Source organism: Artemia sp. Qi Xiang Cuo, chromosome 2 (genome assembly GCF_049724085.1).
Source record: "Artemia sp. Qi Xiang Cuo chromosome 2, ASM4972408v1, whole genome shotgun sequence".
Classification (NCBI taxonomy): domain Eukaryota; kingdom Metazoa; phylum Arthropoda; class Branchiopoda; order Anostraca; family Artemiidae; genus Artemia; species Artemia sp. Qi Xiang Cuo.
In genome coordinates this window covers 38,892,363-38,916,510 of record NC_142795.1, presented here as the reverse complement: position 1 = coordinate 38,916,510, position 24,148 = coordinate 38,892,363, and the positions used below count along the sequence as shown (strand labels likewise).

General features: G+C 35.5%; 1 protein-coding gene across 1 annotated transcript in view; it reads left to right on the top strand.

Annotated features, from left to right (window-relative positions):
• The first annotated feature begins 23,379 nt into the window (after positions 1-23,379).
• Positions 23,380-24,148, top strand: part of wts (serine/threonine-protein kinase warts) — an 83,152-nt gene continuing 82,383 nt past the window's right edge. Inside the window, exon 1 of the mRNA XM_089100851.1 lies at positions 23,380-23,508. The gene's annotated coding sequence lies outside the window, so the exon portion shown is untranslated. The remainder of the gene's footprint in view (positions 23,509-24,148) is intronic.

Genomic DNA, 24,148 nt, shown 5'->3' with positions numbered 1-24,148 from the left:
TAATACGAACAATGATGTTGACGAAAAGATGATAAAACTTTCTTTTAACACGGGAGAGAGATTTATTAATACTAATATTATTATTATTATTCATTTATTACCCGTCAAAAAAAAAGGTAAATATACGAAATAATCACTAAAATGACAAAAAAAAATAGAGAGAGAAAAAAAATTCATTACATACATTACATTAATACAAAAAAAACTATTGTGAAAATTTATCAATGCTAACATTAGGGTTAGCTAGCTTATGCAAATGAATAATTTTACGGTTTCTTGTCCAAGGGGGAAAATGTAGAAGATATTTAGCAAATCTGAAGAAGATTGATCGTAGGTGCTTTTTATCTGTAACTGTAAAGAATTTCCAGAAAGGAGCAATGTAAAGCAGATGTGGAAGGGCTGTGGCGCTGTAAATGGATGCTAGAAGGTAACGGTTGAAACGTAGTTTACTTTTTACGATTACAGCGTAAAAAATGCTAATTTTATGCTCAACGTAAGAAATCAGCAAACGACGTGTGTGGCCTATAGATTTGCCAATTGGAAGGCCCAGGTATGTAATATGGTCTGCGGGTTTAACAAGAGAACCGTCCAGATTTAGAAGAGAAGTAGACGGATTTCGCCGATCGAAAAGGATAACTTTGGATATCTCAGGATTAAAAGACAGATCAATTTTTGAATATTCATCTTTGACGATTTTGAAATATTGCTCAATGCGCTGGATCGTACGGCTGAGATTCAAGATGTCATCAGCATAACAAATAAGAGACATATCGATCCTCCCAAGAATGCATGAAGGAAGAAAATTTGCCTGAACATCCAGGACACTATTATTGAACAGGGTTGGGGAAGTGATAGCTCCCTTTCTAGCCCCTTTCTTAACGAGTATGGGGTACTGAGGAATCACAATCATATTCGAGGCATTCGAAGAGTTTAGCCTCACACGAGAATTAATGCAATTATATTGGGATTGATGAAGAGCCGATTCCAGGGGAAAACGGAATGAAGTTTTAAACGCACTCTTAGATTCCTATATAAATCCCTGAGAACACGGAAAACTGATGGGTTTACGCCTGGCTTTGCCATATGAAGAAACAAGGATGAATGAAATTAAGGAATCAAACGTAGGTTTAACTTCATGTCCGGCTAGGATTATACTTTCTCCCGAAGATTCATCGTCGGCAAGGGCAGTAAAAACTGCTGCATGAGCATGAGAACAGCCAAGATTAGCCTGAAAACCGAGCTGATATGGGGGAATGTAACTTTTCTGTCTTAACTCATCAAGAAAAAGAAACTCGAAAAGTTTGCATATCGTAGTAGAGACGGTGATGGGACGGAAAGAGGAACATTGCAGCTCAGATTTTCCTTTTTTGGGAATCGGAATCAGATCACCAATTCAGAACGAGGAAGAAACAATACATGTAATAAATATCATTTGCATGAGAAAGCTGAGGTAACGCACCAATAGATAACTTCCATTAATGATGTGTAGAGTGCTCACCTTATCTATGTCAGAAGACACTTTCTTTTTAAGTTGGGATATGGCTTTTACGACAGTGTCACAAGTAACAACAAAATCAAGGTCAGGAGATGCATCAATGAAGTTGCAGAACTCGTCACAAAATTGCGACTCTAAAACAGGATCAGGCTCAGAAAATTCATTTGAAAAATGGGATATCCACTCGGACAAAGGAATGCCATTCAGGTCTGACAAATATAAGTACATAGTACGAGGTAATGTCTTCCATGGTAGATCAGGTAAATTTCTGACCTTCTCGGGATAAAGCATCTGCATTTTTGATCGATGAAGGGCAAGTTCCTTAGCAAAATATTTTTTTGACATTTTTCTCAGTTTCCTGACTATTCCTTGACGGAAAGCCAATCCCTCCATATTTTGTACTAAAATTTAGCACGGTCACAAGCTTCAGACAGCACTAGATTTCCCGAACACTCGGGAACGTGTGTACCAACACATATTTTTTTTAAGATGAACTGCCCTATTTTAAACAAACAAAAGTTCCTGGCAGATTTCCGCTGAGTAGATATAAAGAGTTAATCTAACCTAATTGATATCTGTTTAGAAGACTTTTGCAGAAGATGAAATGGAACCCGGATCTTGTTTAGGATGCTATCTGAACTTTTGATGAACTGAGATGTCTCAATTTTATTCCAATCTCGAGAAGTATACCGCTTATGCCGGTGAACAGTATGAGCCTGTAACACTAGAATCTGAGAAGCTTCTCGTTTAAAACAAGAAGCAATAGGAAGGTGGTCTGAAACTTGAAATTTGGAAACTTGGAAAATTTGGAAAATTGATTTTCAAGTTGAAAATATATCGCAATGTTCAGATGACAGACATTTTAATGTCCCTTATAAATAAAGTGTTTTAGTAAGTATACTTTCTAATAAACATATATATATATACATCTAAAAGTTGTTTCTTATTCTTGATTTGAATTTTTGGAGAAATTAATCAGGAAAATTTGTAGGTTTTTGTTTTATTACTGTTTTGTAACAATTTTTCTTGTAACCTTCTTTTCCTTTGTTAATTCTCAACCATCTCGCATGGTCTATTCGAAGTTCCTGTTGTGCGGTGGTGTCAGCTTAAAACCACTGAAGAATAGTCGCTACAAGCCATACCTATCTCGTGGTCACCGTTACTGAGTGGGCTTAAATTGCATCTCTCCAGCAGACCACTATTACGGCCTGTCAATGGACCCTAACACAGTGACAAAATTTCTCAACGCGAAGCACAGTAGATCCAGGAAGGACCTTGATTGTGCTCCCAAGTGCAAATTAAGGTAATTAAGGTATCTCGTGGGTAATTAAGAAGTTGTCTAGCTTCAATATGAAAACACTTTCTGAAAGTAAATTAATAGAGACTATGGTAAAAAAAAAAATAAAATAAAATAAAATCTGTGGCCGTCCTCTGCGTCAGTCCCTGAATGTTTGAATATTCATGAACAGTTAAAAAAAAAATATGAAATTGGAGCAACGCTCGAAAATCAATTATAGTCTACTTTTAATTGAAAATTTTGCAGTTAATGAAATGAAAACTTAATTTGAGAAATTAAATTAAATTGAGCTCTTACCTCTTCTAACTGAAATTCCAAGAATCATAAAAATGATTAACTGCTTTAACAACATCGTCATCTTAAAAAAATATTCACAAACTTACAGAAAAATATATTACAACTTTGATTATATTGATCTAAAGAAAAGAGAAAGGAGATAAGGAAAATCCAAATTCTATCATTTTTCTATAACTTACACGGATTGGTACTTGTTATCAACTGATAAGAGGCGGTTTACGTCACACTAAATTCTTATTAAACAGAAATACCAACTACAAACTATAGATTGTCTTTTGTAATCTATCAAAAAATTATCGACAACACAAATTGAAATTCTTCTAGTCGACCTCTTATCATGACATCTTTTGACACCCATGATATATAAGGAGATGCCGGGGGAATGGGCTGTGGTTTCCTTGGAAAGCAAGAAGACGCTTAAAAGTATATCAAAAGAAGAAAATGTAAATCGCTCCCATTTAAGCCCTGGCAGCAACAAAACAGAACTAGCATGCTCCATGTGAAAATTCCTAGTAATGCTCTTGATTTTCATGCTGATTTATAATTTTCGGCTCTTTAATTTCAAATTTAGGCATGTAAGCATATTAATATGAATAGTTTTCATATTATCAAAAAAGTAAGGAAAATACTCCCAAAAAAGGTTACATATCTACACTAAATCAAATAAAAAAAGGTGTTTTTTAACAAAAATAAAGAGTAACATTAACACTCGTACGTAAACACAGATACCATGCATATAAGAGGAGCTGCCCATTCCTCAGACTCCCACTCTTCACACCGAAGTCTTATAGTGCTTTAAGAAAACTCTTATTCTGATTAAACGAGCAATCGCTCGAGTTTCATAGGAACTCTCTTATTTCGATTTAACGAGTAGTGCTTGAGTACTCGTTCTTAAAGCTTTTGGATAAAAAGTAAAACTTCGAGTAAATAGTGAAAAGTTGAAGAGCAGACATCCCCCTTGTCTACGGAAGAATTTATGTTTGTTTTGATTTTTAATGTCACTTCTTAATTTCCTTAATAAAGTTTATTTAATTTTTGCTTGTTTTGATGGTATACCCAGGATTGCCCTAACTGTAAGCAGGTGTCAATCCCCCTCAAATCCGACATTTTAAACGAAAGTTTTACTTTTGTAGAACAATGCTTCAAGAAAAAGAGCCTATTGGTGTATTTGCTTTAAGAAATACAATATGGTTACCCAAAATAAACAATCGTCTCATCAATATGAGGGGATGAACTCGTATATCTAATAAAGGGAGATCAAAGGTTAAATCCGTAATCAACTGAACATTGATCTACTTCATAAGAAAAATACAGAAATTTTATTTTTGCAGATAGTGTCTTCAGGACCACATACATAACTTGGTCAATCAAAGCAATCAAAACTTCGTGCTTTACGTTTCGCTGTTTATTGGTTACTTTTAAGGGTTACTTTATGCTTACGGCTAGTTACTACTAACTGTACCATCCAAGGCTCTCTCAAATGTGAAACAAGGTTGCTACACCCTCCTTAAACCCTTGGTTCTTACATTGAAATTTAGTAGTTGTAAAACAATGCTTCAAGAATGTTCATTATCCCTGAAAAACTAAAATCCTCCAAAAGTCTTAGAGTAGGGGGACAGGGAGTCTGAAATAACAAAATGAATTTTAGATTCATCATTTTTAAGGTTTCAAGATAAGTTATTTGAATAAATGGATATTCTTATGGCCACTTTTAGGAATCAAACTAACAGGGTAAACAAGAAGTAAATATTGCATACAAATAGAAATATGAGATATATTACCATTTAAACCAAACGGCAAAATAGAAGCCTTTAACAGGACGTGCCCCGTTCTCTGTCCTGCCACATCGATAAATCCCCCCAGCAGCACTCTTGACCCCAACCCCCCACCCCCATCTTTCCACTTCTATGTCAGTAGACATGGAATGTAAGTGTCAAATGGAAAAATTAAAAAGTAACAAGAGGGGTATTCTCACTTCCTAAAATCAATAGCCGTAGTACAAAAATATTCACAGGAATCAAGAGGGGTTATAGATCATTCTAAATCCCTATCCTTTTAACTTCCTTCTATATTTATATGAAGGGTCAAGAAGAGAGTAGTGTGCATGTATAAGATTTCACGGGATATTGCATAATATGACCAAACACTCTATATTATGGACCTATTAAGCGACCAAACATGTTATATTTGGAACTAGATATTCAGGGACGAGATCGTATAAAGTGAGCAAACAGGTTTCTGAGGCAACACCCACTTTCTGGACCAATCAGAGAGAATGGATACAGAGGGTGCTTAATATACGCTACCTCAATTATCATAGCTATAGTAATCGGATTCAATGATAAGGAGAGATTTTCTTTATTGTTCATGTTAGTAAGAGAATTGAATTCAGAGAGAGAACAGTTTATTATTTGTACTCTATTATTTGGCACGATATTAGTATAGAAAATGAGTGGTATGTTTAAACTATCGGAGCTTGATGGTGGAGCAGATAACAGCAATGATACAAGGGCGAGAGTATCAAACGTGGCAGTGCAAATTACACGAGCATATAGACTAAGCCTTGGATGGGACGATATGTATGCAAGATATGTGATATCATTGAGCAAATTTGAATTGGAGGAGCAATTATACTTTGCAGTGAAACTGAATATAGTGCAAATAAATATACTTCAAGCTGCTTTAGATACACTGGTGAAATATATCGAGGAGAATAAATTGTATCACTGATTAATATTGTTGCAATTATATTTAATAAAATTGTTTCTAAATTGAAGATAGTTTTTCGATAATAGGTTAGCATATATTTTTAAAGTAGAAAAAAAATCTTGGTCAGTCTGAAGTTGGTTGTGAGAGCGTTAGAACTCTAAAAAATGGATAGATTTGAGAAAGAGAAAATTAAAGGGAATCTTGTGTTTATGGGAAAACGTTTGATTCTAGATGATGATTTTCTGGAGTTATCTCTTCAAAGAAAAATACTTTATCAGGGAATACTTGTCGATATAATAAAAAGTGGTTCTCCATCATTAGACTATTGTATGAAGCTTTTACTTCGTGGTCTAAAGGCATTTACACAATTTATTGACATATTAATCACGACAAGACAAAATGACATTGTGGATTTGCTTTTGAACACACTACATTAGAAATTTAAGACTATATTTTTTCATGAGAAAGATGTTGTTCAAAGAGGATTTACTCCTCTCTCTCTATCTCCCACTCAATTTGCTGATCGTAGCCCAGTTTCATTTTGGCGGTGAGAGTGTCAACACATGCAAAAATGTTCTATACATGTCCACTTTGGAAGTATACACTGGGCAGTTGGTCATCATGTGAGAATTGTACAATGATTGATGAGCATGATGAAAAGTGTAGATTATAGAGCCCGTGTAAATTGCATAGAGGATATGCCGTACAAATTAAAGGTTGTAATTACTGTCTTGAAGGGATGTTTGGCTCTCATCCTAGAGGACACTTATGCTCTAATTGTCAGTATGATAAATTTAATCAGGGGGAGAATACATATCCGGGTATGATTGGACAGAATCCTAAACGCAATTTTAGTTTATTGCTAAGAGATTGGTATCGTTGTGGCTTAAAATTTTTTTTTTAGGAGGAACTGGGTCTACGATTCAACTGTTGGAATAACAAAAGAATTTGGGATCTACGTCATCGTTGTGACGACAATGGCTACTATGATTATAAGCCAACTGATTTTTATTTGGCTGTTACAGAATGTGATCCACAACTTGAGGACACTGTATGTCACATTGCTTCAAATAGGCAAATTGAAACACGCCAATTTTACAAAATGAATGAAAATAGTATCATTGACTATACAAAGAGATATGATAAGAGTGAAGTTACATTATACTGTAGAAAATGTAACCCTGGCATTGCAGCACATCAGGATCAGTATACAGTAAATTCAGATAATCTACCCGCATTAGTTATTCTTGAAAAATACCTCTACGTAGTAGAAGAAGAGATCTAAAGTGTAGAAAAGTCGTTTTTTATCATGTATATACATTATTTTTTATTAATTAACAATTTTACATACATTTTTAGAACATTTTATTCGTAGGGCACTAAAATCAATATTAAACAAACTTGAAAGTATATTTTCCACTAGAAAATCGTTAAAACAAGGAAAGTCAACGTAAATGCTGAGAAACTGCTTGTAGATATAGCCACAACATCTAAACATGAAATAGAGTAGTGCATGAAAGCCACATGTCTTAGTCGTTAAATCCTGTACTCGCCTCTGATTTTGAATAATAGTTTTCCCACTGATCACAATAAAGTTGTTGATGTGTGAAGCGTAGAATTTATATGATAGGGCAAGAGGATCAAAAAATTCGATATTCTTCACTATTTGAAAGATGCATAGCAAATGACCTGTCTTCAAACTCGATGGACTGCTATTAACAATGATTAGGATATTGTTAACACTAGGAATTTTTCCAATGAAGTCCGATGGTATGTAATAGGACTTACACTGGGACATGTATAAATCCATATTAAATACGCTGATTATTCGGTTTGTGTTCATGGTGCAAGGTCTAGTAGAGCACTGCCGTTGGGAGTGATATCCCAATAGGTTTCAAATTGACTCAGTGATATTAATGTGATACTTTCAGTCAAAGCATCGGCAAATGTGCACTGTAAACACACATTCCCCGTTCATACTATGCTCATGTCTTGAGTTCCAGACAAGTCCAAAACAATTACACCATGATTTTTTGAAAACACTGAATCGGTTATTCCATTTTCAAATAGTTGTGAGTCATGATCTAGGGAATGCATGGTCAGCTCATACAGAGTTCTATAGGATTTTTTATCAAATGATAGAGTGTTCAGAGGAATTTCATTCACTTTGCACATAAGGCTAGATAAACCAAAAAATTAAAACTATGGGGGATGCAGTCCAGGATCCAACGGCACTAGAACTCTTCACAAAGGCTAAAGCAAGTTTTGATGGGATTTCTCCATTGATAAATGGTGAATCGGTATAACTGCGAGAGCCAGTGGCAATGTGACGTTGATTGGTGATCGAAAGGAGGACAAGAAGTTTAATATTGTTACCATTGCCTCTTAGCTTTTCCACAGCCAATGCAACAGAGCTCATAACCTGTTGTTTTCGAACATGAAGAATTGTTGAAGTGATAATGACATTTGCATCAGGTGCTGCAGCAAGTGTTTTCTCCAAATGAAATTCAACGGAGCTAGTTGTACTTCTATGTCAATATTGGCATTGGGAGGTAACCATTGGGATATATTGAAAATCTCATGACTTAATTTTCAAACTAGATGATACTCCTGGGTCACTGCAGCAGTTAACTCACCGTCAGTATCAACACTTGATTTATATTCATAGCCCAGCGTTTGTCCTCTCAGCTCCTTATATGCCATTGGAGTCATCATCATAAGCTATATATAGCTTGCATAGTTGGATAAATTATTTCTAGTGCTCACCAATGTACCATTAATGAATACATAAATTTGTTTGAACAAGTTGTGTAGGATACAGTTTTCATAGGACAGGCCATCGACAGCACTGGGAGTTGTATTGTCTGACTTTTTCTTCACCGCAACACTTAAATCAATAAATGTTGATGATAAATAAATGAAATAATCTTCATTGGAAAATATCTGAAAGTGTATATTTTCCGAGAGATGTTGCTGAAGATGAAACTGTTCACGGTACCAGTACTTTACACTGACATCAACATATTCAGCATTGAACAGATTTAATGAGGAGCTGATTGATGGATGTGCTTACTCGTGGGGAGATAGGTCATATTAGGAGAATAAATCCTTCTTTGATATAACAATCTTTTTCTTCTTCTGCTTATTGGTCTTCTTCTTTTTATTCCTCAAAGTTGTTGTTGATTTCTTTCGCTTCCCACCTGGGTAGATACTGATGAGTGAATGATGACCACGCGCCCTTTTTAACCCCTTCCCATTTTGCTGAGATTTTAATTGCTCGCCAACGGCTCTTGCTGAAGATCTAATATTTTCTTTAACACTCTCATTGAAATATTTACCCCATCCCCAGTCCTGTAGTATTGAGGCCCCAAAATTTGATGCCGCAGGTACAAGATATTTTCTGGCAAGGGGTAGTGCAGAAGAAAATAGCTTAGCAAACCAACTACCAAGACCATAACCAGACATTGTAGTACGCCCTTTTTAAAAGTCCGATCCATGACCTATTTGACGAGGACTCAGAGCACCAACAGAGCAGTCAATATCAGGACAGACAAATGGAATTCTTCTATTGTTCATCTTAGGCAGTGACGATGGGTCGAAAATGACATGTAATCACAGCTAAACCTTTTGTTGTTGCTAGAGGATCACCCAATTCACTTCTTAGTGTTAAGTGACAGTGTTCCAAATATGAAGTGTTTACAGGAACATACTGAAGATGCTTTATATTATAGTGATGAACATGTTCATGGATTGTTTTTCGTTCAAGAACACGTAGGAGAGGGACATTTGAATCACCATCTCTGGATGTTTCAACAAATGAAGCATAGAAAAATATACAAGTGTCCGAGGAGAAGACAGATGGGTATTCAGCAAAAATAACACTAGTGCTTCTGGCACTTTTACCATTGACAATATTAAGTTTACAGCCAAGAGCGTCTTTTAGATTATCATTAAGAATGACCTTTTCATTTGCAATGGGTGAACTAATGAAGATCTTGCCCTCTTCCTTTGAATAGTTGAAATGAAAGGCTCAATATTTGCGAGATGAAATTCTTTTATTGATAGAACGACACAAATCATTCATACAACTGAGTTCCTCGTATGGTAATTCAACATATGGATAATCCAACCAATTTATCTTTTGAATTTTATGTTGTTCGCTAACGGCTGGTGGCCAATCATGGGGTCTAATTTTTATATCATATACGCGATCTTTTCTAAAGATATCATAGGTATTCTTGAGAATGCAGTCGACAAGAGCCACTTCATATGTGCCGTCAAAATTGATGGTGGTAGAGACTTTCGTTCGAAAACCACTTGTCTCATTCAAATCATTGTAGGGAATGTCGGAGACTTTGCGTCGGGGTCAGAGACATAAATGTTACATAAAATTCATTGGGCATTATTAATGTTTTCAACAACGATCCAAGAATCAAAATCAGAGTTGTATCCTAGCCAAAGAACAAGTAATTGTTTTTTGCCCCTGTGAGTACGGCTCTTTAATATTTTTTCAATTTGATAAATTTCACTATTATTTTTAACTTTTTGTAGTTCATAGTCATAACAACCACCAAGAATCTCTTCATCTTTGGTGTCTCGCAGACGATATCTTATGGGTTTAGTGTCTAGGATATTTGCCACTTTAAGAGATTCAGTGGACCACAAGTAATTGCCCTTTTCAAAAATATTAGTTGTTGTATTAATTCGAACAGTATCCCCGAAATTGGATTTTTTCTTCACAATCATTTGATTGGAATATTATTTTTTTATTTTTTTATTCCACAATACATACACAGTCCAATCACAACACTCCTAATCCCCTTCGAAAGGCTCCATGGCCAGGGATACAAGGGGGAATGAGAAAAAAAATACAATATATCCAAACAACCATAAAAAAAATAAATCAATCGCCAAACAACATATAAAATTAAAAAGAGACCGTACCTGAGGCCTGGGTGCATAGTGCAGAGAAGACAACCATATACCAAAACTAAACATTCAGGGTACATCAAATCCACATAAAAAAAAACCTTCTGTTTGATTCTTAACTAAATGGTCCTTAAGAATCCTCTTGAAAGTGCCAAACGAGTGGCATTTCTGTGCTGAAGAAGGCAGGGAGTTCCAAACCTGATGACAAGCGATGAGGGGATTGAAATATGACCGCACAGTGGGAGTAGGAGGAATGCAGATATTATGTGAAGAACTAAGATTATATGGAGCTGAATCAGAAATAAACTGAGGAGTTTTTTGAAGAGATTTTGGAAGATTGCCATGAAGCTGATGAAAAAAAGAAGCATAAGAAAGAATGTAGATAGACTGTAGATTTAGAAGCGGTGTAGTTTAAGATAAGTATCAAATGTATTATAATCGAAATGATGATTTTCCGTTGGGTTTGAATTGTACAATGATCGATGGGGTCGTTGATTATAAATCAACATGATTTTATCTAAATCATGAATAAATGCAGCCTTATTTTTCAATGTAAAATATCTTGAAATTAAAAGTCGAATGGTTCGTATCAATATTTCAGCCAATGCAGCCTTCATACGACTGTGAGTATGATAGAGCATTGTAATATATTTCATTAGTTCTTCTTCGACATGTGGATTGACAAATTCACTACCCCGATCTGTTTGAATTTTTAATACGAATCTTGTTCAAGAATATATTCTATATCCTGAACTACTTCAACACCTCTCTTTTTCCGCAATGGAATGGCATACACATAGTGACTAAAAACACTGATTGCAAATGTTGGATTTTAAGATCCTTATTGGATTTCCATCTTGTTTGCTGGATTTCCAGTTCTTTTATTGGATTTCCATCACTTGGGTTGTTCAATTTCCTAGGCTACAGTCTAATATCAAGTTCTCAGGATTTAGTTTCCCTTTCTTTTTTCTGAAGCATCAATAAATAAAAAAAATAATCTCATTTTTTTTTACAAGAACAGAAAATTACAACAGAAAATTTCTCCCAGATAATATGACACCTCTTAACGGCTGCATTTTTTCATGGTGGAAATCACTAAATCAATGGCGTAGTAGCAGGCCGACAGAAGACACTTGAGTCTGAAATATCTTCCAATCAGCAAAACAGTGACACTCAGACCTGACGTGAAGATAAAATCAAATCGAGGCACAAATAAAAGAAAGACTTCCCCCTTTTTTCTACCTCCAGAGGTGAAGGGTTGCAATAATAATGCCACGAATCATGTCATTTCTGAATACCTTTGACTTACTCATCAGATATCATCAAATCTCTTGTTCGCCGCCTCATAAAATCTGTGTGTTATAAAATTGAAACCTTGCAAAATAGATCTTCTGCTTAGATGAAGTACAACAACGTTGTTTTAAGCTTCACAACTTTGCTCAATCCCAATTTATAAGGTTTTAAAGATATGCAAATACATTTCCTAAATTTTGAAGAAAAAAAAAACATTGATATGGCTTAAAATTCTACTCAAATAACAGGAATTGCATCTTTGGAACTAAATCTTGAGAAAAAGAAACTGATCAATGAAAATTAAGGTATAGCGTTTTTTTGTCAAAATTTCAATAAGTATAGACCTGTCATGTAGGCAAATCTAAGGACCCTCTAGAGGGAGAAGGAGTTGAGGTAGGTACTTCAAAATACCTTCCCGGGAAATACTTTGATACTTATGTACTTTCTGGAACACATGCGCTATATTATATAGGGAAGATGCTGGTTTCTTTCGAAACAGGTTTCTTTCAATAGAGACATAGATTGTAAAGCGGGGTTTGTTATTGGGTTTACAATATTTAAACTATTGTTTTATGGGGTTTAGGAGAAAAAAAGGTTCCTAGGTTTGGTTAGGTTTGGTGTTTAATATCTACTATGCTTTAACCCCCACCCCCCCCCTAATGTGCAAATATATAGCCGAAATTTGTTTCTAAACTATTATATTTTTATCCTATTTTGTTTTACTTCATTATCATCAACCAAACTTCATTTTTAGCGTATGTTCCAGATAGTACATAAATACCCATACTTTAGCCTGTAGACCCATCCCTGAAAGTTTCATTTTCCTAACCTAACCCCTTTCCACGATAGCCAAAAGTAACTAAAGTAGAATTGGTACTGTTCTATTAGCTGTAAGCCACGCAAGATAGATGATAAAAGAAACTAGTCAAACGGGTTCTCTCAACGGAGAATTGGATTGCAAACAGTGGTTTCTAACTGCGTTTACAATATTTAAACTTAAGTTTTGTGGGGCTTAGGGGGGAAAGGTACCTAGGGTAGGTTACGTATTTAATATATGCTATGCTTTTGCCCCACCCCCCGAATATGCAAATATATAGCCGAAATTTGTTTCTAAACTATTACATTTTTATCCTATTTTGTTTTATTTCATTAGCATTAACCAAACTTCACTTCTTGCGTGGTTTACAGCTAATAGAACAGTACCGTAGAACCTTATCAAACTTTTTTCTATGTATAAAAATGTACTATCTTAAACATTTTGGGAAACATAAGACACAAGTTATCAATATTAATAAACTAAACTGAATCAGTGATGCCAGGTGCCTGACATTAAAAAGCGCACCACTGGAAGCAAAAATGCGCCGTTGGCGCATTTTAGCCATAAATATTTTATGGTTCGAAATTCAGGGGAAATTAGATCTTGCCGGGATGAGTGCAAAAAAAAAAAAAAAAAAAAAAAATTCAGAGACAATGTTACCAGATAGGAGCAAATTGTTTGAATTTTGTCTTTCAGAATACTAGAACCCAAAATTGGTAGGATTTAGTCTTCAATGACAGATTTTGGCACCAGATTCCGAAATCTAAAACAGTAAAGCATTTTTTGACTGATTACTGATTACTGATTCGCTTCCAGTGGTGCGCTTTTTAATGTCAGGCGTCTGGCATCACTGATTCAGTTTAGTTTATTAATATTGATAACTTGTGTCTTATGTTTCCCAAAATTTTTAAGATAGTACATTTTTATAAATGAAAAAAATTTGGTAAGATTCTACGGTACTGTTCTATTAGCCGCCGCATTTTCAAACGAGATCAAAGTGACTTAAATCCCGTGCGAATCAGATCACTTACTGACACCTTCTAAATCTTCGAGTTCGAGACCAAAGTGCATATGCTTGATAAAATGTATTGCCCTGACAGCACAGCGGATGGAATATTTGACAAACCAAGCTATTGCTTGCAAGCTCTCCAAAAAGAGGGAGCCAATTCAATGGACTGGATTACAGTTTGTGCAGACTCAACAAATTTTATGATGGACAAATGTTCCAGTCTGTCAACGCTCGGGTTGAGGTAATGTAATGTTAATGTCTTCTTTGCAATTTATGTTCAAGAAAGCTTGTAAAAAAACTTGGGCAAAATGCGCCCAATTTGCGCCGATTGAACAGAATATGAACTGAATACTTACCATCACAATCAGAATGTCTTCTCTCTCTGATCTGAATGCCCCCTACGTAAAATCGTCGCTTCGTCGTTTGAAGGTCTTAAATCTACTTCTGTATTATACGTTTGTAGGTAGTTGAAGGAGATGATTTTTTTTGTTTGTCAAATTGATCTTAAATCATAACATTCGGAAACATAATAAAAGGCAAATTAGGTCTTGGGAGGAGGTTTAATTGCCCTCCAATCTTTACGGTCTCTTATAAAGGACACTAGAACAAAAAAACAACAAATAGAAACGCATCCGTGATCAGTCTTCTGGCAAAAACATACAATTCCACATTTGTGCCGATAGGAGATCATAACCCCCACAATAGCATTTTCTGATCCGCTGAATCTAAAGGTCTGATTTACATTAAGATTCATTGACTTTTTGGGGGGTGTTTATCCCTTTTTCGAAAACCAGTCTCCCTGTTTTCAAAATACCTTTTTCTTCTGAGGCTTGTAGCCTTTGGTGGGTAGATATTAAACGTAATGAAATTTATATATTTGTAATCTGCATAAGACCCCACTTCTTATAAATTGTTATCAAAATTCCATTTTTTACTTTCGGTTACAATTAGGCTGAGTCTCTCCTTAATTACAGTTTAACACTCTGAACTATTTGGTAAAACTTATTGGGCTAACGTCCTATTTTTGAATTAATCCTGTAGCGAACCGGAGTTTTGAATCACGATTTATGCTGTTAAAGTGTAGTATTTCTGAGTCCAGTTGAAATGTGCACCATTTTAGAAAATTCTCTCTCTTGGGGAAACTTTTGGTTCCTTTACGTGTACGTAAATGACTAAAATACCCTTATAGGCGTCATATTTTCTTCGATAAATTTGCTTACTTAGTTATTCAGCGTAGTTAGCAAATTTATGGCAAATCCAGGAAAGAATTTTCTTTGAAACGCTTTTTTGGTCTTGTTTCAAAAATGACGTTCATCGGTAAAACACAAATTGTTACCACAAAAAAATTTTTGCTATTGATTTGAAGAAATTGAATTCAGAAAGCAATATATTTTCACTGTTACTACTTTTGAGGCTAGGGTAGCATCTTAAGAACTATTCTACCTACAGAAACTCCCAAAAAATGTATTTAAAAAAAGCAATAGTAAAAGTTACAAGATAATTTTTGTACATTAATTTCTGCGTGTTTAATTTGCAGATAAGAAAGCTCAACACATTTCAAAGTAAAAATATATTGCCATATTTTTATAATTATCTTTTTATACTCAAAATTCAATTATCATTCCCCCTTTTCTGTTTTAATTCAAATATTTGAATTGAACTTATACTGAACATATTACTTCCAATGGTCCTATAGTCAAATTTAAAATGATATTCAAGAAACTTCAAACTACTCTTGAAGTTCAAACCGTGTTGATTGAGAAAACCTATTTACGGTGAAAATTACATTTTTCTACTGAAAAGTACATAAATCTTAATAATTTCAATAATTTGCTGGAATTAAATAAGCAAGTCACAATTCCAACAGAAAAATTCGATTTTTTTGTTAATTTTTTGAATTCAAACAAAACATTTTGTTGGAAATAATTTTCTTTTTTTTTTTTTTACAGTGCAGCTTTTCCACTTGAGACACGACACCAAAAGTCCCGTTTATAGTGCCATTTGAACTTGATGATGGTGGAATTTATATGAAAGACGTAGACATGTGCAATATCTTTTATATGAGCTAAAAAAGATCTACCAACGATGTTCTGGTAGCCTGCTAGTGCCACCCTTTGAGAAATAGCACAAAAGTGCCAGTTTAGTGCCATATGGCACTTGCATATTGCAGAATTTATAAAAAGCACGTAGATATGAGAAATAGCTTTTCAATGATCCATTAAGCATCTCTTTATGATGTTTTGGTAGCCCGCTAGACCTTTTGAAAAAAAACGGGAGACAGATCAGTGCTACCGATGCAAAAAAGTGATTTTCCTTGCTGTTCAGGGAGAGGGACTGTAATTTCCCTGTATAAGGTTTTCGATCATATTGATTCCAATGGTACACTTTTCATTTTGATCTGATGCCATTTTTGAGGGCTGTAAGGTTTTTTTTTCGAAATCAACATAAATTTCTTTCCGAAATAAACTTTTACTTTTAAGACCAACCAAAATAATAGTTAACGTTCCTGAATCCGTGCCAGATGGGAATTTTTTCACCAGCCAGTTTTTTTCAAAAATCGTTTTTTAACTTTTGATTACTATGGGCTATGGTTCGCTCTTTACTAGGTTGCAGCTGCCGCTGCAACCATGATACCTTTCCTTGACATACTTTAAAAAAATTAGCCTAGAAAATAACTGAAAAAAAAACAACAGCGGATACCGATATTCCCAATACGATATACGGGATACCAATACGCGCGATACCGATACACGCGATATCGATACGCCCGATACCACATACAGCCCTTCCCCAGGCCATATCATCATCAAAACCATATATTTTGGAACTTTGAACTATGTTTAACAAAATGACTATCTCAAAATTTTTATAGGACTAGTTGAGGGGGGGGGAGGGGGCCTGTAGGGGGGGGGGCTATTTGCCCTCCAATCTTTTTGGTCACTTAAAAAGGGTACTTAAAAATTTAATTCCCTTTCGAAAGAGCTATTACACACCTCTTTATGAGGCTCTGACCACCCCCTAGCCCTTCTAGGAAAAAAAGAAAGAAAGAAAAAAAAAGGGAGACATACAGTGCTACCCATTCAAAATGTCATTTTGCTTGTTGTTCAAGGTGGGGGACTGTATTTATCCTTCATGAGGTTTTCGACCATGCTGATTCCAATGGTACACTTTTTATTTCGATTTGACGGCATTTTCGAGGGGTTTGAGGCTCTTTTTTGACATCGCTATAAATTTTGTTTCGCAATAAACTTTTACTTCTAAGATTAACCAAAACAATAGTTACCATTACTGATTCAGTGTCAAATAGCAATTTTTTCTCACTAGACAGTTTTATTTGAAAACACGTTTTTCAACTTTTGATTACTATGGACTTTGGTTCGCTCTTTACTAGGTTGCAGCTGCCGCTGCAACCATGATAACTAATTGTTTAAGCTAGCTTAGGCCTTCTAAGTAAGAGTTTTGGAAATCCTTAGTGGTGGGACTCAACATGCAACACCAGTGGGCATTTGCAGTTAGGGTAGGATTTTAAGATTTTTTTTCAGTTTTACTTTCATAGCTTAATTTTTCGAGATTTTCATCCTTTTTGTCCATTTAAGCATTTTTCGGATCGAAATTATTTTTCTTGGGCAAATCGTCGCATCGTTTAGTGGAATAACTAATCCTTTTAGCTAGCTTGGGCCTTCTAAGTAAGAATTTCGGAAATCCTTAGCGGTGAAACACAACAGCAATAGCAGTGAGCTATTGCAGTTGGTGACAACACTTTTAGCCTTTTATTTTTGAGTTTTACTTTTATTATTTTAATGTTTTGAGATTTTTATCCTTTTTTTGCATTTTTTGCATTTTTTTTTTTTATAGAAATCATTTTTGCTTCTGGAAATCTATCATATTATTCCACAAGCCTTTTCAAACATTTTATATATATATATATATATATATATATATATATATATATATATATATATATATATATATACTTCCTTTTGCCTTAAACTTAACACCTAAATATTACCATTCCTCCACTAATCTAACTCCACCCCACTGTTCCTCCACTAATCTTGAAAATATAATTAACTCAGTGATTACGGAAGTGCCACAATACTCTACAGGACTAAAGTTTCAAGTGAAATTTCATTCATTCTTTGGATAGCACTGGCCGACAATTTTGATTTTAATTACTGAAAAATTACCGAATTTTATGAAATTCACTCCACGATACACTGGGCCATCATTCCAATAAAGATGATCGCCACTGCTTCCGTGAGCCTGCCCACGTTAAGATGAGTTTTTTTTGGGATCATTTTTACATGTATTTCTTTGGATCATCGTTTTCAAAATGGTGGAGTTCAAGAAGGGGGACTTGGCTTTCGTGCAGATCAAAGGATATCCCCTTTGGCCAGTTCGTATTGTTAATGTTATTAAGTCAACAGAATCTATACTTAAGTTTACCTTTTTTTGCTACGGATCTCATGATTTTCATGCATTGATAGCTGAGAATCTTGTATCTTTTGAAGATAATTATGCCGACGCTTCAAAGCAAACACAGAAGGGCGTAAATCACGCCTTTCGGGAAAACGAGAGTAATCCAGACATTTACCTTGAATCTGTCAGAAAATAAGATCAGAAAGTATCGAGTAAAACAGCTACTGTTTCAAACGATGCCTCAGCTCTCCACAATCAACTTGTTTCCACACAAGCTGAGGTGAACAAAATTCGTACTGACATTGTTAAATTCATTGAAAAAGAGGTTCAAGAAAAAGTTGCTGAATCAGCCGGCCCTAAACAACAAATCTTCGTTAAAACGGAACTGATTGTTTCGCAAATTTACGACTCAATTACCCTTGAGTATAGTGGGAAGTTTCAAAAAGTACAAAATTTTTTAGACAGTTTGAGAAGTCAGATTCAGTCTCTGGAGCGTAGAATTGAGTGTTGAGCAAAAAATTGATGATTTGGAACAGGAGTAGCTTCTTGATTCGCTGGTGTTTTTTGGTGTAAAGCAAAATCCTGAGACTAGTCTAGGCTCAACAGTACTCAATATCATACAACGAATGGGGGTCAGCACTGTGTCATCTACAGACATGTTAGCGGTGAATCGGTTCAGACTCTTAAACGCCACGTCAAATACGCCAACACCGAGTACGGTGGCTCCAGTACTGGTGAAATTCGGGAACAGAGATATAGCTTACACTCGGGAACAGAGATATAGCTTACAAAATCGAAACTTGCAAAATCTGGTATCTTCGTTAGTGAATACCTTACTAAAGTGAAGAAATCGGTACTAGAAGGGGCTAGAGATCGATTTGGTGCTAAGAATGTTCGGACTGACTGCGGCCGCATTTTCAAACGAGAGTAAAGTGACTTAAATCCCGTGCGAATCAGATCACTTACTGACACCTTCTAAATCTTCGAGTTCGAGACCAAAGTACATATGCTTGATAAAATGTATTGCCCTGACAGCACAGTGGATGGAATATTTGACAAACCAAGCTATTGCTTGCACGCTCTACAAAAAGAAGGAGCCAACTCAATGGACTGGATTACAGTTTGTGTAGACTCAACAAATTTTATGATGGACAAATGTTGCAGTCTGTCAACGCTCGGGTTGAGGTAATGTAATGTTAATGTCTTGTTTGCAATTTATGTGCTAGAAAGCTTGTAAAAAACTTCACATAGATCTAGATTAAGTGTATAGAGCTGTGACTGATCACTTTAGGCACAGTACTAAGAGAATTCACGTGTACAAGCAGTTTCAAATATTCACCTAAGCTCTCGAAGAAAAATTTTTTGTTCTTGCTCTGCCTGTTGGCTATCTTTCTAAAAAAAACTTTAAGAGTCGTTCTGGAGACATCGGGTGCCTTAACACTTTAATGGACAGATTTGTTCATTGAAGACCCCTCTTAAGATAATAATCATTTTCATCGACGCTGAAGAATCCCCATCAGAGGATTTTTATGAAGTTTGTAGTGTACAGTTTCAGAATAGTCAAGGAATTTAATACGTTTTTTCAGAGTGAGTCTTATTTTTTCAGAGTAAACCCTTTTTTTAAGTTGAAAAGAGAATTTGAATCAATATTGAAGAATTTCTGCATGAACTTTCTCACCCTTTCCTATTTTAGAAACTCAAAAGCTTTAATGATATAGATGGCATTTCTGAAGAGAATTATCTTACCCAGGACCAAGTGTATCTAGGTTTGAACGTTTAATGTCGTCTTGATAATTTGAAGTCTGATCCCCATTTCTTTGACAAGAGTGAAAAAGTGAAGCATATGGCCAGAGAATTCTGCAGAAAAAAACTATTATACAAATCCCATAAATCTTCCCTCTCCGAGAGTTTGTGTTCTATCCCCCTTTATAGGGATTATTTTGATGGACTTTGTTTTAAGGAGCACAGGAAAGGTAATGGGAGACCACGGAATCAAATGGGGAGGAAAAAGTCTCCTGGACTTGGATTATGCTGATGATTTAAGCATCCTAGATGAAAGTGTGAGCAAAATGAATGAAGTTTTAGAGGTTTTGCGAGTTCAGGGTGCTAAAATTGGTTTGAAAATGAATGTTAAGAACATTAAGTCACTAAGGCTAGGAATAAGTGAAGATGAAAAGGTGACGTCAGGTAATGAAAAGATTGATCAGGTGGGCAGCTTCACTTACCTTGGTAGTATTATTCACTAGCGTTATGCAAAAACCGTCTAAGTCACATTTTTTACGAAATTGAGTTATGGGCTCCACCTTATGTAAAATTTCACGACAATCCGTTTGGTATGATCAGAATCAATCTACGTCTTCAAATAAGGTCATAGTTAAAATTTGAATTTTCAGTTTAAGTCCCTTCACAGCAATTTGTAAATCGCAAAAACAAGCCAAGTCCTTGGATCCGGCGGTTTTGTCTGTGGCCGCAAGATTTGACTTGTACTGTTTTGATTCATCACCATCATCAGTGTTTACAAACCAAATGGAATTTCTGGAAAGAGAAAAAGGTCCTTGGATATCTTTCTTAAATATCTTTCTTCTAATCTTAGCCTTCAGAAGATGTACGATCTTTACAAAGATTTTGCTACAGAAAAGGGGTTGCCAGCAAAATCGATTGCAATGTACAAAAAAGTTTTCTATCAAGAATACAATCTTGGATTTAAACCTCCTGCCAGGGAGTCCTGTGGAACTGGTGAGAAGCTTAAGCAACAGATTAATTGTGCTGATCCTGAAGATTCCAAAAGAGTCTTACAAGCTCAGCTTGAGGCCCATGAGACTGTCTATAGATCGGCGTACGAGTCTAAACAGAAAGACAAAGAGGTTGTAAAGAACGATCATTCCACTCTGTTGTGGGTTTCTGATCTTCAGCAGTGTCTTCCTACGCCCTTTTTACAGACTAAAATAGTTTTCTACAAAAGGCAACTGTGGACCTACAACCTTATCATTCACAAAATAAGCAATTTGAAAGAGGGAAAGTCATTCAATTACCTTTGGCACGAATGAATGGGTGACAAGGGAGCCTCTGAGGTAGCCTCTTGTCTGATTAAGCATCTGAAGGCACTGCCTTCAAGAATAACACAGCTAGTCTTGTACTCGGACACATGTGTTTCTCAGAATCGAAATATGTATGTGACCGGAATGTTTTCGTATTACGTTTCTAAAATTGCTTCGGAGGATTTTGAATTGATAGATCAAAAGTTTCTCGAACCTGGACATATTCACCTCGAGTGCGACAGCGATCATGCCAGGATTGAGAAGACCAAAAAGTATACAGACTTTGAAATCCAAGTTCCAGCTGACTGGACGAACTTAATACGTCTTGCAATGGGAAAAATTCCCATGACCGCCACTGAGATGCCGAAGTCAGAAATATTTGACTTTAACGAATTTTTCAGGAAAAAATGCGTCAAAAGGACAGTGGACACCGAAAATCAGCTATTCTCTTGGTTAGCTGTCCGTTGGTTGAGGTACGAAAAAGAATTTGGCATCGTCAAGTTCAAAACTTGTCTAGATGAAGATGCACCATTCAGAATAATGAATTTTATAAAAAGAGGATCCAACAAAATCTCATTTGCAGGTATGAAGACAAAGTATCCCAATGGGAAGACGATTTCCAAAGCGAAATACGACGACTTGATGTCACCTCTGCCGTTTTTGCCTGGGGACTATCATGCCTTCTACAAAAATTTGCTTTATGACAATACAGCGTTGGACTACCTCGAAAATGAAAATGAAGAAGAATGAGCTAATATTCTCATTTTTTTACAATGTTTTTTTACCATTTCTTGCATAAACGAAGTTGACTTAGCTTGAATTTGCAATTTTTTTTTGACAGATTTTGAGAAAATTCAATTTGCAAAAACCTAGTAAGTCCATTATCTCAAAATATACTGCATTTTAGCAAAATCTAATGACAAATTTCAATTCCTAGATGTTTTTTTGCATATATCATTTTTCCCCAGCAGTTTTCGTTCATAATCGGATTCAGAAGACGGTTTCAACCAGAAAAATCGCTCTCCTGTAAAATTTGAAAAATGTGACTTAGATGGTTTTTGCATAACGTTAGTGTATTAGTAAAGATGGTGGGAGTAGTGAAGATGTTAAAAATAGAATAGCCAAGGCTCAGGGTGTTTTTTCACAGTTAAAAAAAGTCTGCAAGAATAGGAAGATAAGTCTGCAAACCAAGATTAGAATATTAGAAGCTACAGTGATGACAGTGGTCAAATATGGCTCTGAAGCATGGACGCTCCGAAAAGCGGATGAAGATTTGCTAGATGTTTTCCAGAGAAATTGCTTAAGGATTGTTCTGGGTACCCGACAAACTGACCGTATTTCAAACAATTGACTATACGAAAAATGTGTTTCAATACCGCTCTCAAGGGCTATAATGAAAGAAAGGTTGAGGCGGCTAGGGCACGTTGTGTGGATGAAGGATAACAGATTGCCGAAGATTGGCCATTTCGGCCAACCATCTAGGGCTAAACGGAAAGCAGGTCGTCCCCGCTTAGGGTAGGAGGACGTCATAAAGAAAGATTTAAAGGAAATGGGAACTTCGTGGGCAGTTGTAAAAAGGGAGGCTTTGAATAGATTGGGGTGGAGGAGGAGCGTGCTTAGCTGTGTTGGCCTCAGGTGGCTTGGTGCTGCGGTAAGTTTTTAGTAGTAGCAGTAGTAGTAAAGGATAAATTCAACTTGGTCTCTTTTCGGTGATGAAAATTATTACCAAGAAAAATTACTCCTTATGATCGAGAAGAATAACACAACGCTATCTAAAAAATTGGTCAAGCAAGGCCAACCTTTAAAAAAAGTAAATCTAAAAATTGAGCAAAGAGGCGTAGTAATAGGGATGTAAAGTTTCAACATTCTTTTTTTCCTTAAAAATTGATTCTCATATAATCAGTTATTTTCTATTTATTTTTGAAACCATGTCTACTTATTTTTTACCTCTCCTACTTATTTTCGACCGTGTTTAGTTGAAACACTGCCTGGAATAGCTAACTATTTGGCTGATTTAGGAAATTTGAATTCGGTTGCTATTCAAACACAGCATTTAAGCATCTTTTCTTCATCATTCTCTTAGCCACCTGGTTTAAAATATGTGAATATTGTTTACAAACACAGACCAGGACTGACTGCTCCAACCTGCTTTAAAAGTGGTTGTTGGCCTTAGTAAGAAATGAAAGCAAAAGCTAACAATAAAAGGTGAAATGTCTAGTTTACCTTAATTTATTTTGGAAATGTGAGAAATACTTAAATTGCCTAGGATAAGATACCCAGTTCTCAAGACAGCTAATCACTACTCAAACAGTTAAATCACTCTATTATACCACTGCAAAACTTGGTTGTTTCACCAATTGGAGGGTTTACGAATATTTTATCTATAAATAATATTTTAAATCCCCTGCTATTCATCTTGGACACACATATGATCCTTGAGCCTAATCTTGGACAATGCAAGTCTAATCTTAGATGCAGGGTCTTAAAGTTCAAACAAAATATACAAATCATAGATAGGGCCAATCTTCGACAGATTTCCCCCAAGACATGTGTTGTGAAGCAGAATAACAAGATGAAGTTAAAATCTGTGTGTTATAAAAGTGAAACCTTGCAAGATAGATTTTCTGCTTAAATGAAGTACAAAAAAAAAATTTCAGCTGCACAATGTTGGTCAATCTTAATTTATAAGGTTTTAAAGATATTCAAATACATTTCCTAAATTTTGAAAAAAAAAAAACTTTGATATGGCTTGAAATTCTACTCAAATAACAGGATTTGCATTTTCAGAACTAAAGCCAGGCAAAAAGAACCTCACAACTGAAAATTAAAATAAATGTTGTTTTGT